The 17,420-nt window shown below is 41.8% G+C and overlaps 1 protein-coding gene across 3 annotated transcripts in view; it reads left to right on the forward strand.

The window, feature by feature from the left end:
* kirrel1a (kirre like nephrin family adhesion molecule 1a) overlaps positions 1-17,420 on the forward strand; it is a 93,153-nt gene that overhangs the window by 36,542 nt on the left and 39,191 nt on the right. The gene's annotated exons all lie outside the window — the stretch shown is intronic.

Consider the following 17,420-nt stretch of genomic DNA (forward strand, 5'->3'; position numbering starts at 1 on the left):
GTGAACAGGTCTGAGCTCATTCTACACATTAGGACATGGCTGGAACATGTCCAGCCTATTGGCGGAAAATACTTAGTTTTAACCTTTTTAAACTCTGTATAGTCCCCTTAAGGGCCGGTTTTTCTCCGAATGAGGATTTTGTTCCACTCATACAACATCTCCACTTTAGTAGCTCCTGCAGACTCCACACTTTAGCCTTGGACTGAACAATATTTTGAATGATTATGACTAGCTTATTCAAAAACTAAAAATCCCACTCTGGCTCTATTCATTATTTTGACTTTGTTGCTGAAAATGCCATTTTTATGCATAAAACGTCATGAAACGGCAGAGAAGGAGAAGTAGATTTATATATCTACATCATTTTTTCACCTGCAGTGTCAACCTTCAGAAAATGATGTGATTTGCAGCCACCTTCCCTTTAAATATTGACTACTCTCCATACATTATACAGCCGTACCTTTACCTACCTACACACACTCCATAATGCATGGGTGATGTAGGCTCCACGCACCGGGTCCCGCGGCGTCTCTCGCTCTGTCCATGTCAGCTTCTTCTAGGTCGTGTGGATGGAGAGTCCACACAGGTCCCCGCTGACCGCCCCTTTGACAGGCCCGCACAGACATACAGCTCTATATACTCAGGCCATGGAGTGCCGCGTGACTCCCCCAACTTTGTCTGGGAAAACAATGACATCATCCCCCCCCACACACACACTCACACACTTCAGCCACACGCACCGTCAACGGAAGCGGGTTGGCTTACAGCGAGAGGCGGCGCCCGGCGAGGTTCAGGAGATCGTCTTTTCGGATAAGTGTTACCGAGCGCGATTAGATTTGCAATGAACGATTATGAATTAAAGATTCGGTTCCCGGCGCGCATTTCAGAACGCGTCCAGGAGCTTTGACGGGGGGGGGGGGGGGGGGGGAGACGGAAACATGAACTGTTCAAATGCATTTCAGAACACGTTTCATGTAGTAGGAGAAAGGGGTGTGTCCGTCAGGGCGGGACGTTCGAAATGTGTTTGGAAAGTCTTGGAATGGGTTTGATGGACAGTTTAAACATTCATGCTCAAAAATGCAACATACACAAGTTTACACCACAATGACAAAAAAAAAAAAATCAGTTTTACCCAAATCTAGAAGCTTCTGGACTGGAGCTCACAGCCTATAGACCAGTGTAACGCCTCATTTGAAAGCTAAGACCTGCAACACTGATCTAACATTTTTCCTTGTTATTGTTATCGCGTTTTAGTCATTTTTGTTGTTATATTTTTGCCATGTTTTCATTGCTTTTTTGCCACTTTTTTGTCACTTTTTTGCCACTTTTTGATTGATTTATTGCCACATTTCTTGTTGTGTAATGCAACTGTGATCAAGATGCAAAAATGTGCCCAAAACGTGTCCTTAAAAAAGCACCAAAAAGGACAAAATGTGACAATCGTAACGAGGAAGAAGCTAGGGCTGCAGCTAATGATTATTTTGGTAATCAAATAATAAACTGCCGATTAATTTTTTACAATTAATCGATGAATCACTTGGCTGTGAAAGCTATATGGAAATGTGTTCAAAATGTTCTACCACATGACGCTAAAGTGGCACCGCTTGAGGACATGTAAACTTAAAGTGAACGTTTGTTAGAGACTCTTTGTGCTAATTCTGCGTCTGATTGGATAAGACAAAGACAGATATTTATGGAATTTACAATGTACAAAACAATACAGACCGTAACTTTAGAAACAAAGTAGGTTTTTCATCAAAAATACATAAGTTTTCATGTCATTTTTTGCTCTATTTGAGTCTTTGTTTACTACAAAACGATTAATCGATGACTAAAAAAGCTGTTTGAATAATCCATTAGTTGTTTTCAGCCCTAGAAGAAGTCGGGAAGCTTTTAGATTTGGGTAAAACTGAACTGTTGAGGTGGGTGGTAAGAGTGCAAGGTTTCGGAACGAGACGTTTTGAAATGTGCCTTTGCTTTAATAAGTCTTTGGGATTCTCCAATACCCTCAATTTATGGTAAAAATGTACTAAATGTTCTCTACAACACGCAATGGGCAACACTGCAGGGAACATTTAGTTTTAGTTTTTTTTTCATTTTTAGGCTTTGAGCGAGATACATTTCTATGTCCTAATAGTCTTATATTATTTCACTTTTCCACCATAAATGTATATAGGAAATGATGACTTCAAAGACCATTATCTCAACAGGCCGTCACATCTTGCAGTTGACTTTTCGCTAAACCTCGCCTCAAAACAGTCATTGTCCAATCGTTTCCTCCGAGCGATCCTGTTTGTCATTTTCCAGATCCCTCAGAAATAGTGAAGTGCTGCGTGTTTTTCCATTTTGCAAAGCTGCTAACATGTGAGCCAAAGTAAGAGCAGTTTACCGTCCGTCTTGAGTTTCATGAGCTGTTGTTGCTGGAATATCTGACACGTTTACTTTTTAGTACTGCAGGAAGCGTCTTAGCAGAGCCCTGATCATCCAGCAGTTGTGATTGCACACGCGACATCACGGCTAAGCTGCCTCGCTGAATACCAACCACAGCCACGGGGGAGACAGAGCCACGGCAGTCAGTAGGGAGGGGCTGGCCTGTGGGTTTAGCACGCTAGCTAACACAACAATAACACTCTATTTTTTATATTGTCCACATAACTGTGCTGGTTTAAAGGCAGCTCCAGGGATTGCACATGAGGCCGGCGCTTTAAAAAGAAAAAAAGAAAAATCGATCAGTCAAAGTTCATTTGTTTTCCACTTTACAACCACAGAAAGACAAACCGTTTATAAATTTACAATCACTACCACAAGGACAAATATTTTTTTCAGTGACATCTAAAATCCCTTGTATAATGCACTTAAATATATCAACATAAATAAACCCACAAAACAGATCCTCAAAATATTTTATGTGTAAAAATGGCTGCACAATTATAGGTATTTTTTACACATAAAATACTACAGCTGGGACTTAATATAAGTTAAGTAATACTTTATTAATCTCTGTAGACCCGTCTCCATGATGTGGAGTCAGGCTGGTGGTCAGAAACACCTGGAGGATTCACCTATTGCACATGTTTTTACACAGAAAGGCCCCGTCCAGGTGGGAATCGAACCCGGGACCTTCGAGCTTTGAGGCACGAGCGCTAACCGATGTATCGTCATGCAATATATCGCATAATACTTCTCTGTTGTGATACATGTATCGCATCGGAACTATGTATTGCAATACTTTTGACACACAACTCAGTTTATGACTTTGAAGAGACTATATGCAATTTGGTCATTTTATGCTCACTACTGCCACCTCAGGTCTTACGTGTAACTGCAGTTTCTAGGGATGCACCGATACCAGTATCGGGTATCGGGCCGATACCACATGCTTGTACTCATACTCGTACTCATTCATGAGGTCCTGATACCTCAAACCAATACCATTTGAGGTGCGGCCAGCGCAGCCACGAGGCACAGCAACGAGGCGCAGCCACGAGGCGCAGCCACGAGGCGCAGCCACGAGGCGCAGCTCTCAGCTGAGGAGAGAAGAAGCAACAAACTGGAGAATTGTTTAGTGTAAATCCAATAATCCACATAGAGCTGACTTTATTACAGACTGCGCTCTCTAAACCAGAGTCTGAGCTGGATTTAACCAGAGCTAAATGTTGTTAGAGCTGCAGCGTCTGCAGGGTTTACAACATACAGGCTAACGTTGCTAACTCGCGGCTAGCGCAGTTTTTGCCATTCTGACGCCGTTTTATGCCCAGGGGTTTATTCATCTGAAAAACTAACCCAGCGACTAAAAAGTCCTCAGAAAATCCAAATAAACGAGATACAGCATGTTTATGTTGAGGGAAAATGAGCTGCAGCAGAACAATGAAAACGCTGTAGCTTCTCGCTAAGTTACTACAAACACACGAGAAAATACACAGGAGCTGAAGTAAAGACGAGAAGAGACCATTTAAGTAACATCTCAATACTATTGTTAAATAAAAAACACATAAATGAATAAAGCACAGACATGGGCTTTTCTGTCTATGATGGACAGTGCAATAAAAATGAAAAATTATATTGAATGAAAATAAATAAATGAATAAATAAATGGCATCAGCGCAATTCTAATAGAACTGCTCTTAAATGTGTCGCCTACTTTACTTAAGGAAATGTACATGAGTAAATTAACTAATTACAAACCAATCTGCTGTGAAAAAAGAAAGAATGTTGAAGAAAATACCTTGTACTCGTATCGGTATCGGCGAGTACTTAAATCCAAGTACTTAGCTTGTGCATGACGGCACTTCAGACCCGGATTAACACCTTTTTGAGTGCAGGATTTTAGAGGCAGTTGTGGTGAACAGGTCTGAGCTCATTCTACACATTAGGACATACATGAATAAAAATACATATATATTTGTTTTACCTCCGTATAGCCCAGACTCTGAAAATGCTTCTGCCATTTACGCCTTTCAATATCAGACTGATTTATATTTAATTTATACATTCACACACTCATCTTGCAGTTTCTTATTCATTATTTTCGGTTAAAAAATATTGCAGTTCGTTAAAATAAAAAATCAAAGAAAGAATGAAAAGTGTGGCGCGTCCCATCCCGATGAATCCAGCGCGACGGGAGCAGAGGTGGAGGATGAGGTCATCTCCCAGACTGTAGCTGTAAGAGGGGAGGGGGGGGGGGGGGGGGGAGAGGGAGGGAGGGGGGGTCTGGGGCGTCTCATCATCACGCACATGCACACTGTGGAGCTCATAGAGAGAGAGAGAAAAAAAAAAGTTTGTATTTTTCTTTTTTTTTTTGGGGCCGGTTACTTTGCACGTCAGCTGTTGCTATGGTGACGCGAGACACCGGTGGATCCGGGGCGGAGCGCGGGATTGGCTGGATGCGAGCGGAGAGGGCGTTAAGGGGGGGGGAGAGAGACGGACAGATGGAGGGAGGGGGGGGGGGGCATGTCGGCGGTGTAGTCGGGGTACAGCGGGGTACAGGGCGGTGTTGGGGGGGGGCGGGGGGGGCAGGACTCTGAGGTAAATGAGATCGATGCGTCACAATCCATACCAATGCTGTTTGGATTGACGGAGCTGTTCATTCAAGCGGGCGCCGGGACATGCTTTCAGTGTGGCGGGGGCTCCACTCTCTCTTCCCCCCCCCCCATTCTCTCCCCTCCTGCCTTTCTCCCTCTTCTTTCATTCACATTGTTTTACTTTCTCTCTCTCTCTCTCTCTCTCACCTCTCCTTTCTGCAATTTTTGCTCTCTCATATCTCTCCTCATCCTCTCTTACTTTCCCCTCTCTCCTCCCTCGCTCTTATTTTACCTCTCTCTTCTCTTATTTTATCCCATCTTCTCTTCTCTCTCTTCTTATTTTTCCCTCTCTACTCTCCTCCCTGTCTCTTCTTTTATTCTCATCCTCTCTTACTTTCCCCTCTTCTCCCTGTGTTTTTTCTCATCCTCTTACTTTTTCCCTCTCTCATATTTTAGCTGTCCTCTCTTCTCTTCTCTTCTCTTCTCTTCTCTTCTCTTCTCTCTTCTCTTCTCTTCTCTTCTCTTCTCTTCTCTCATCCCATGCTCTCGTCTCTCTCCTCTACTTCTCTTACTTTTCCCTCTCACCTCTTCTCCCTGTCTTTTTTTTCATCCTCTTACTTTTCCCCTCTCTCCTCCCTCGCTCTTATTTTATCCATCTTCTCTCTCTTCTTATTTTTCCCTCTCTACTCTCCTCCCTGTCCCTTCTTTTTTTCTCATCCTCTTACCTTTTCCCTCTCTCCTCCCTCCCTTATTTTAGGCGGCTCTCTTCTCTCTCCTCTTCTTCTCTTACTTTCCCTCTCTCCTCTCCCCCGTCTCTTCTTTTCTCTCATCCTCTTACTTTTCCCTCCCTCTTCCCTCTCTTATTTTAGCTCTCTCTCTCTCTCTCTCTCTCTCTCTTTTTTAACCCTCTTTCTTCTCTCATCCCGTCCTCTTTTCTTCTCTTACTTTTCCCTCTCTCCTCTTCTCCCTGTCTTTTCTCTCATCCTCTTACTTTTCCCCTCTCTCCTCCCTCCCTCTTATTTTAGCCTCTCTCCTCTCTTATTTTATCCCGTCTTCTCTTCTCTCTCTTCTTATTTTTCCCTCTCTACTCTCCTCCCTGTCTCTTCTTTTTTTCTCATCCTCTTACCTTTTCCCTCTCTCCTCCCTCTCTTATTTTAGCCGTCTCTCTTCTCTTCTCTCTCCTCTTCTCTTACTTTTCCCTCTCTCCTCTCCCCGTCTCTTCTTTTTTCTCATCCTCTTACCTTTTCCCTCTCCTCCCTCTCTCTTATTTTAGCCCTCTCTCTCTCTCTCATCCTGTCCTCTTTCCTTCTCTCACTTTTCCTTCTCTCCTCTTCTCCCTGTCTTTTCTCTCATCCTCTTACTTTTCCCCTCTCTCCTCCCTCCCTCTTATTTTAGCCTCTCTCCTCTCTTATTTTATCCCGTCTTCTCTTCTCTCTCTTCTTATTTTTCCCTCTCTACTCTCCTCCCTGTCTCTTCTTTTTTTCTCATCCTCTTACCTTTTCCCTCTCTCCTCCCTCTCTTATTTTAGCCGTCTCTCTTCTCTTCTCTCTCCTCTTCTCTTACTTTTCCCTCTCTCCTCTCCCCGTCTCTTCTTTTCTCTCATCCTCTTGCTTTTCCCCCTCTCCTCCCTCTCTCTTATTTTAGCCCTCTCTCTCTCATCCTGTCCTCTCCTCTTCTCTTACTTTTCCTTCTCTCCTCTTCTCCCCGTGTTTTCTCTCTTCCTTCTCTTACCTATACCCTCTCTCTTCTCTTCTCTCATCCTGTCCTCTTCTCTTTCTCCTCAGCTCATCCTCACCTTTTCCGCCTCTCTCTCTCTCTCTCTCTCTCTCTCGCTCTCTCTCTCTCCCCTCTTCCACTCCTCTCCCGTCCCATGCCGAGGAGGGAGCTGCTCAAAGATGTAAGATTTGACATTCACCTCAGAACAGGGCCATATAATATTGATGAACCGATTAAGTCAGTGGAACAGAATCCTTCATTTAACGGCCACCATTTTCACTGTAAAGGGATTGAAGAAGGTCCTAAAGATTTTTACACTTTTACACTTTAATTTAAGCTCAGAATTTTAAACATTGCTGTAAAACTAGGGGGGGGGGGGACAAAATAGTAGACATTGGCTTCTCTCATCTACCCTTTACTCTTACTTTCCATTCTTATACAAAATACTATGCAAACCAGAATTGCCGTTTACTGTAAAGCCGCAGTGACATTCCGTGATAAAGCTGCCGGGACTCCGCGGTTTATCTTTGATTGCGAGTGTCCCTCCCCATCGGCCGGCCTCATCTCTCCCCCGTCCCGTGCGCAGAGAGGAGGCAGCTCTAATGCACGCTTTGACATTCACCTCAGAGCAGCCGGCCGCGCGGTACATTAAGAAATGCGGGCCACGCCGGCTAAAAATAGCCGCCGCGCCGAGCGTTGTCGCATGCAAATACACTTTCAGTCATTTACCAGCCGCGGATGTACCCGGTGTTGGAAGAGCGCGGGACAAGGGGGGGGGGGGGGCAGTTTACAGGCCGTCGGTGGAGGCGACTGATGCTGCTGAGGTTTATTTTGTAAAACACATTTTTGTGACACGTCCTCTCCTGTTCATGAAGCCGAGCGTCTGAGAGGAACTGCCTCCTCCAGAGTACATTGGTATATGTGTCCCATTATACCCATATACTGCAGATTCATCCCCGTACTGTAAAACTGCACCTCAATGTAGCGCTTTTTAGCTACGGCTAGGCCTGTCACCATAACTACATTTGAGTAAAGGAAAATATGGCAATAAACGATTTAATCGACTGAAGATATACGATTAACTCTAAGCATGAAAATGACAGTAAACCTTTTTTAATCTAGATTTCTGATATCTTTTTACTGATATGGGTTTTTCTATGGCTTTCTAAGATTTTTGGGGATTTTTATTGGCCAATGTTAATGTGCTCGGCTGGTAGTTTGACCGATTATTCCAAATGTCTGGTCTATAATCTTGTAAAAACATTAAGACTTGGCCGCTCCAGCAGTGGCCGATGTTATTTTATTAATGTAGGTGATCCAATCATAGTTTCTAACACAGCTTTGATTGTTGCCATTAGCATTAGCATGCTGCAGTTAAAGTGATAGTCTGGAAGTCTTAATGGTTTACACATTTTATAAAATGTGCAAAATCGACGACATGGTCTTGCATTTTGATGTAAAGCAAGAATTTTTTTTTTTTTTTCCCGGATCTCAGCAACTAATCAGAGTCTAGCATCCTCCCGTGTTGACCAATGAGATGAGCTTTTCCTGTCAAGTCCAATCAGGAGGGAGGGGGAGGAGCTTGATTGTTCACTTTTGCAAAGTCTTATCCTGATCTCCTTATTTTGCAAACTAAGAAGGGCTTTCTGGTTGAAGAGGGAGGAATTTAATAGTTTACTTTCAAATTTCACTCCATCTCTCTTTGCAAACTTACAGACTTTCACTTTAAGATAAGATAAGATAATCCTTTATTTATCTTACAATGGAGAAATGCCATTATCATCCTGTTGTTTCAACTAACTCAGCGACTGAATTCTCCAGGTTCCGTACTTCAAAATGACTTAGTTTGTCTTGACTCAGGTTTAGTCAGTGAAACCAATTCCCATCGCAATGTTTCTCTTTTCCCATGAGCCCGGGGACATTGTGGGGACATTGTGGGAGGACTCCTTTAAAAGCCATGACTTAGCTCCATCCAATGCAGTAAAACAGGAAGTCTGTGTAATGTCCGGCTTTTAACGGCGCTATATCGGCCGATAGTAAAATCCCCAAATATCGACCTCTAATAACAACATTGCTTGAACTTTTATGTCATAAGTTAATTGAATATACAACATTTTTGGTCCAAAACACATTCAACTGCATGTTTTGCTGAAATTCTGCACATTATTTGTACTTTTTCTTTTTTTTTTTCTTTTTTTTTTTTTTTTTCTTTTACTGAGAGTGACCCAATCTGTCAAAATTACTTTCAAATATCCACATTTCAGTTCTTTCCTCTGCTTGATCTAACGGCTTTAGATGATTTGTTGTGTTAAAGCAGTACTAAGTAACTCTTCCCCCTAGAGGCCATAAGTGCAACTGCAGGTGTAGTAGCAAGTTACGATTTTTTAACTTATTAATTGTCTTGGAGAGTAAATACTACACTGACAGGAAAGGCGAAGGGAGAGAGGGTTACTGTGCATTCAGTTATACAATGGAAATATTTTTTTTCACTCAAACTTGGCTGTAAATACTGTTTAAAGTGACGCTAGCCCGCAGTTAGCTTTGCCCGTTAGCATGTTAGCTTCTTCTTCGTGATTCCATTAGTGTGTATTGCTTTCTCCGGACCGGTGGCAGTCAAGTTGCAAACATGGTTTTCTGGCCAGAGACACCAGGGGGCGATGAAAGACCCTCCAATCATCCCATAAACACTTGTATTACCCCCACAGGAAAAGGATTTCTTAAGGTAAACACGTTACTTAGTACTGCTTTAATATAATAATAATAATATAATATTGGGCATTAAAATCATTCAAATCGACTTGCTTCCTGTATAAGCCCTGTCAAAATAAAGTGTTGCAAAGGAAATAATGGGGGAAAATGCAAATAAATGTACAGACGAAACATATTGAGGCCAGAATATATTGTTTATGTGTCATTTAGTGAATGATAAGTCGATATAGTAATTATCGTGATATCGTGATATAGCCGAGCAAGAATATTTTGTGTAGATTTTTTTCAAGTATTAATCTTTTAGTCGCTTTTCTGGTAGTTTTCACATGGCTTCTTTTAGAGGTTGTCCAGTTACCTCAGACAATATAGTCATTTTGATTCATTTTTGCGCATGTAGAGTGAAGTCGACCAGGGCCTGTCTGCAGCTGCGATACGAGCCCGTCAAACCCCCGCTCGTAAACGCTCTGGTGGAGGGACAAACCGCCTCGGACTTGTGGATTACCCGTGTGGGCTGGGAGCGCTGCTGTTCACAGGAAATGGTTAGCCCGTGCGGTGGAGCTTCGGTCAGCCGTTGTGTTTGCGTCTGCTCCGCCCGCTCCCGTCCTCTCCCGCTGCGGCGCAAAGTTAATTTAAGGTTTGCCTCGCTGTCCCTGTAGGGAAATCCGCTCTGCGCTTTTGAGTCATCCGCAAACGGGACAACCTGTCAGGAGGAGCAGCCGGGTTCGCGGTCAGGACTCCTTAGCCCGGGGTTTAGGCCTGTGTGGCTGCTTGGATCTTCCCGGGATGTTTAATTTAGGGCTGCTCGATTATTGAAAAAATAATAATAATAATAATAATCACGATTATTTTTGTCATAATTGAAATCACGATTATTCAAACGATTATTTGTAGCCTTTAAAAAAAATCCAGCAAAAAAATGACAAAAATCCATCAAAAAAATTACAAAATCCAGCAGAAAAAAGACAAAAATCCAGCAAAAATAGTGACAAAAATCCATTTAAAAAAAAAGACAAAAATCCAGCAGAAAAAGACAAAAATCCAGCAGAAAAAAGACAAAAATCCAGCAAAAAAATGACAAAAATCCATCAAAAAAATTACAAAATCCAGCAGAAAAAAGACAAAAATCCAGCAAAAATAGTGACAAAAATCCATTTTAAAAAAAAGACAAAAATCCAGCAGAAAAAGACAAAAATCCAGCAGAAAAAAGACAAAAATCCAGCAAAAATAGTGACAAAAATCCATCAAAAAAATTACAAAAATCCAGCAGAAAAAAGACAAAAATCCAGCAAAAATAGTGACAAAAATCCATTTTTAAAAAAAAGACAAAAATCCAGCAGAAAAAAGACAAAAATCCAGCAAAAATAGTGACAAAAATCCATTTTAAAAAAAAGACAAAAATCCAGCAGAAAAAGACAAAAATCCAGCAGAAAAAAGACAAAAATCCAGCAAAAATAGTGACAAAAATCCATCAAAAAAATTACAAAAATCCAGCAGAAAAAAGACAAAAATCCAGCAAAAATAGTGACAAAAATCCATTTTTAAAAAAAAGACAAAAATCCAGCAGAAAAAAGACAAAAATCCAGCAAAAATAGTGACAAAAATCCATAAAAAAAGACAAAAATCCAGCCGAAAAAAGACAAAAATCAAGCAAAAAAGTGACAAAAATCCATCAAAAAATTACAAAAATCCAAAAATTTAAAATTAGAAAAAAAAACATGAAAAAAAAAAACATTTGAAGTAAAAATTGAAAACAAATTGAAAAATAAAATTATAATCGATTTTTTGCAATTATGCTATTTTTGTAATCATCTACTGTTGTAATCGAAATCGTAATCGAATTTCGATTAATTGCACAGCCCTAGTTTAATTCGTTTGATTGTTTCATCTTGGTTTTCATCGTCATCTTTCCTTTATTTTACGTCGGCAAAAATATCCATCAATGTCCTCCTTTATCTTCTACGTGCTTTACTTCACCAGCATCGACATTGACGAAGCCTGGTGGGTCCGGCGGGGTGCTGTGGACAGGGTGCTGGCTGTCTCCCGCTGGTGTCTTGGGGATCAGGGAAATCAGGACACTCTCTAAATTTGTCACTGCAGCATAACCCACATAATGAAAGAATACAAGCTCCGCCGCCGCTGCTGCTGCTGCTGCTGCGAGGCTGGCCATGTCCTCACATCAGCCATGGAGTGAAAAGGGCCCTTTTTAGAGCAGAGAACCGTGCGTGCACACCGGCTTATACGCTTTTCAAGTCTCCTGTCAAATTTGAACCAGTTCGCGGAATGAAAGCGCTGGTTGATGAGGTCTTGAAAGAGAATATTTGTACATATTTCATACACTTTTCTCATATAAATCACAAAAGCTCTTCATGTAAATAAATGTGGTGCCGTCTTTGAGATCACATTGTGTCGGAGTGTGTTTATAGACTAAATATCCACTGCTGATTGCTAAATGGGTTGTCGATCATTTTGCCAACATGTTACTGCAATATTTAGTGATGCAATATCTGCAGTATCGCTAGATTGACAACACTTTTTGTTTTGCAATTTTTAATGGGTGAGCCGATCACAACAAACACGTTAAAAAAAAATATCTGTAATCATTTTTTTCCTTTATTTGAAGAGACTGGATGCGAGTTGGTCATTTTATGCTCACTGCTGCCACCTCAGGTCTTACGTGTAACTGCAGGTTCTATATTAAGCTCGTGCATGACGGCACATCAGACCCGTAGTAACAGCTTTTTGAGTGCAGGATTTTAGAGGCAGTTGTGGTGAACAGGTCTGAGCTCATTCTACACATTAGGACATGGCTGGAACATGTAGGGCAGGGGTGTCCAAAGTGCGGCCCGGAGGCCAAATGCGGCCCTCAGACTATTTTTTGGTGGCCCTCTGCCTTTTTTCTGAATCGGGACACATCATCAGAGATAGTCCTTTTTATTTGAAATGTAATAATTCCACACAGTTCTAACCAAACAACTAACCTTTTACTGTGAGACAGAGCTGGCATGAAGGTTTTGAGCAGAAATAAAGGTGTGGGGCGCAATTTAAACCTCTGCTAGTCAAAGGTTTTGCGGCACTAACTACCGATATATGGCCCTTCACCCTGTGTACGCTTCAGTATGCGGCCCCCCATGAAAAAAGTTTGGACACCCCTGATGTAGGGGGTGGAAAATATTTAGTTTTAACATTTTTAAACTCTGTATAGTCCCTTTAAGTAACACCAACAAAATTGTACACTACCGCTCAAAAGTTTGGAGTCACCCAGGCCAGTTGTATAGCTAACACCGTGTACCAGGAGAACACTGGAGTGATGCACCTCTGCACACCTAGGTAGCTGATGGTGTAGACATTCCTGTAAAAATCACCAGTTACAGTAGGCATTCACCACACTAACAATGTCTAGACTGTATTTCTGATTAATTTAATGTTATCCTCATTGAAAAAAGCAGTGCTTTTTAAGTGACCCCAAACTTTTGAGCGGTAGGGTGTTTTATTGTATTTATTGGGTGTGGCTTAAAAGCAGTACTAAGTAACTTGTTTACCTTAATATGTCCTTTCCGTAGTCCCTCTGGGGGTCTTTCATCTCCCCCTGGTGTCTCTGGCCAGAAAACCACACTTGCAGCTTTCCCTGCACCGGGTCGGAGGCCCCAATACACACTAATGGAATCACGAAGAAGAAGCTAAGAGGCTAACGGGCAAAGCTAACTGCCGGCTAGCGCCACTTAGACAGTATTTACAGCCAAGTTTGAGTGAAAATAATTATCTCCATTGTGTAATTCTCGAGCGCCCTTACACCTCGAAACATGCTAAACTCCACGAGCGGAAAGAACAAATGCGTTTGGATGAAATGAATGCCTCTGCTCAAGGCTGACTGACCCAAACTTGGAAAACCAGCTTCGAGTAGCATCATCATCACTGCCAGCTGACATCAGACGCCTCACCAAAGAGAAATAGTTCCAGCCATCGCATTCGGTCAGTCTGACATGCATGGAAATGTGATGATCATCCATGCTGTCAGTCCTACCTCAGCGTCGCATGAACTCCAGAATGTATGTCGCTTAATTGTAAGGCCCGGAGAACTTTATAAAAACTGACTTGGCCCTTGATGGGAAAAAGGTTCCCCACCCCTGCTTTAAGGGGATCTTTTTTGGTAGGAGAACGTTGACAACGGCACTCAGAAAGGCCCCGTCCAGTCCTGGCACGAGCCATAACTAGTCCAGTATTCACAATCACTACTTCACGTGACTGTTTCCAGCTGCTCATATTATGAAATGGTTCTTCTCCGTGTCCTCAGCCCCAGACAGTTTCACCTGATGTTTTCTGATCATTTCAGAGTCCAAATTTCCTCCACTACCAGGATCAAGGCTGTGTTTTTTCACTGCCCTTAAATTAGGGCTGAATACACTGTGTTCCAAATTATGATGCAAATGACATTTTTCTAAGATTTTCTAAATTGTCAACTCAAAGAGAGTCAGCATCATTTTCAAGTCTTTAACTGGTAGAGGATCATTTAAATGTGGTGGAAAAAAATCTCCCAGTGATAACAGTATTTTTTTCAAAAATAAATATAGTAAAAACCACAAAATCCACTGTTCCAAGTTATTATGCAACTCATCGTTTCAATACATTTTAAAGCTCGTAATTAACTGAAAATGGTCATTTGTTGAATTTGTATCACTAGGAGGTCATAATACTTTTTTGATTGAAATAGCTTTTGATTTCAGTAAGTATGACCCAACAGGTCACACACAGATCAACAGGTCAAGTTATATTTTACCATAGGAGCCCTTGTGTGATAGCAGCTTAAACATTCTTAAATCCATTAAACTTGTGAGTTTTGGGACAGTTTCTGCTTGGATTTCTTTGCAGGATGTCAGAATAGAGTGTGTTCTGAATCATCCACAAATCTCTTATCTGTACGATGATTATGCTTAATCTTTCATGAAATATCGAAGGTTTTCATACCTAGACCAAGGCATTCAACTATTTCACGCCTTTCATCAGCAGAGAGATCCTTTTTCTTTCCCATATTGCTTGAAAATGATGATCTGCTTAATAATGTAGAACACCCTTTTTCAGTAGTTTTTCCTTTAACTGGGCTTAACCTGAAAACTGATCATCCCAGGTCTCTGAGATTAATGTCAGTGATTCAAAGAGCCCCGAGACACAATAACATCCATGGGTTTCATTATTATTATTATTATTTTACCTTTTTGACACAAAAATACAATTTGCATAATAATTTGGAACCCAGTGTAGCTTTTACCCGTTTCCTTAGTCACAGATTTTTTTGGAGTAATACCTGCCAGTCCAAAGCACTATTTTCGAAGCTCCCATTGTCACTGATGCCGTAGCAGCCAGACAGTCATTGGGCCTTTTCTGAATCAGCCTGGAGAAGACCGCCACTACCAGCCTCGTCGCGTCGTTACTCTACGGCAGCGATACTCCCGACTCCTTCACTCGCCTTAACCACCGTCCTCTCGTCTCTCTTCACAGCTCCTTCGCGCCTCCCCTCTAAGTGTTAAGCGGGTAATATGGAAGCGAGCACATGTTGGTATGAGTCAGTCATTTTGGCGCACGGCTCTTTTTCTCTATATCCTCTCTCGCGGTGGATTATGTTTGCGGTTTACTGAAGCGGCGTCGGGAACACCTCCAGCCAGCGTGTGCGAGGTGATGGTTGGGGGATTTGCTTGTCCCGGGGCTGTTGTCGACATTAAATCGTAAAAAAAAAAACACACAGCCATTTTCACCCATATAGCGTGTCTAGGCCGTTGGTAACAATCAAGAAATGGCTGAATCCGGGTAATTATGCGCTGCTCGTGTGGCTTTTACATATTTCACTTATATTATCTCCAGATCATTGTTTCAGAAGCTTACAACGCTTAGCTCGCCCCGGAGCAAATTGCAGCTACACACAGAATTATTGAATGAGAAGTAGCTTGGAAGTTCATTCATTGTTTTACGACGCATCCTGGATGCTGCATAGCGATCACTGAAACAGTCATGAAATTATAAGCATTATTATATGACATGTGAAGTAGGGCTGTGCAATTAATCGAAATTCGATTACAATTTTGATTATTACACTAAACGATTACAAAATTAGCAAAATCGGAAAAAAAAGCTTTTTTTTTTTTTTTAATTTCATTTAAAAAATATATATTTTATGCAAAGCAGACTTGCATTATTTCATGGCGCTGGGATTATTTTCCCTTCGCATTTCACGTGCCATGGCTCATGCTTTTGCCTGACATGAAAACAAACGGCGCTGTGTGATGATGTCATCAGGCCGCGCTGCTCAGTTTGCTTGCGCAGGTGTGAGGGCTGGCCAGCAGGGGGCAGGTGTGAAACAGAGACCTCTCCTTAAATCGAGGCAAATTTGAAATCATTTGTACTTTTATGACTGTCCAGAAAACGGAAAATATTTAGCATAGTTTTTTTTTATTAATAAATATATAAATAAATAAAGACTTTTTTTTAAAGGCAACAAATAATCGTTTGAATAATCGTGATTTAAATTATGACAAAAATAATCATGATTATTATTTTTTCATTAATCGAGCAGCCCTAATGTGAAGCGATAAATCTTTTCCCAGGTTGATGTGTTTCCATTGATCTAAAAAAATCTCAGAAAATGTATCATTTAAAAAAAATTGAGGAAACATACATTAGCTTTAACTAACATATAATTTTGAGAGTTTTTGCAAGTGAAATATACTTGGAGTGGTGTTTTGTTTCAGTAATCTTGCATGTTTAGTGCACTTGCTTTGTCATCTTTACATCTAATATTCGATATTAAACGAACGTAATTTGTAGGCAGGAAGAATATGCAAAATCCTCACACATATTGTTAATTCGGCCTGGGAATTGAATCGCAGACCTTCCGAAAAAGTATTTAACTCATTAACCTTGCAAACAACTTCGCACCTTCACGCCAAGTCAGTGAGAATTTCTCAATCTTTTTTCTTCCGTCCTACTTTGAAAGCTTCCTATTGAGACTCGCATTTAATTATCTTCTCAGCTTCCATTGGTTCTCAGCCTTGAAAAGACTCACACGTTTATGAATATCGCGTCGTTATTTCTGTACATTTCCATGCAGGTAATTCTCCGAGGCGGAAAAGCAAGGAGGATTACATTCGGTTTGCATTAATTAGGCAAAAAAACATCGCTCTCAGAATAGACTACGCATTCCAGCGCTAACTTGGGATTCCGAAGGCGAGAGACTTGATTCGACGTAGCCTGATGGCTGCCCTGAATTTGAGTTGGGTTTGGCTATTTTATTAATACAATAAATGCGGGTCGTTCCTCAGGGATCAAATTAGGGCCCACTGTTTTTCTCCCATTCATACCCTCCTCGTTGTGCGGCTTCTTTTCCTGGCCCTTTTCATCCTACCTCCCAGCTCTTTTATCTCTCCGAATATTAATGCACTGTCAGACTCCATTGTTGCGATTGCCACGGGAATCTTCTCGCGCATGACCGCTCCCCCTCTTTTTGTTTTATCCGCCATATTGGTACGTGCATGCAAATCACGCCAAATTTGACATGATAGGCTGAGAGTGCTCGGCTGTGTATTTTAACCAAAAGCTGGCCGGCTAATGCGAGAGGAGAGATGGGGCGGGGGGGGGGTTCAACCTAGTCGGGGGGGTCACAGCGCGGAAAGTGCAAAAGCGAGTTCGGGATGGGCATATGGCAGTTGTTTAGAAAAAAGTGAAACATCGGAAAACGCTCGGGGGCTCGGGGGGGGGGGTGGGGGGGGACAAGTGTGAAGGCAAAAGCTAAGTAAAGAGAGGAGGTGAGGAAAGAGGAAGAGAGAGCGCCGATGCAAGAAAAAGAGGCGGGCAGAGGGAGAGGACGCCAGAGGGCTGATATTTAATGTGATAAATGAGTTGTGACAGTGCGCCTCTAACCCCCTTCCAACCAGCGAGGAGCGCGGACACAAAAATAGCAAGCATTATGGCTAAAAGGACATATACAGC

This window comes from Gobius niger (assembly GCF_951799975.1).
Source record: "Gobius niger genome assembly, chromosome: 21".
NCBI lineage: Eukaryota > Metazoa > Chordata > Actinopteri > Gobiiformes > Gobiidae > Gobius > Gobius niger.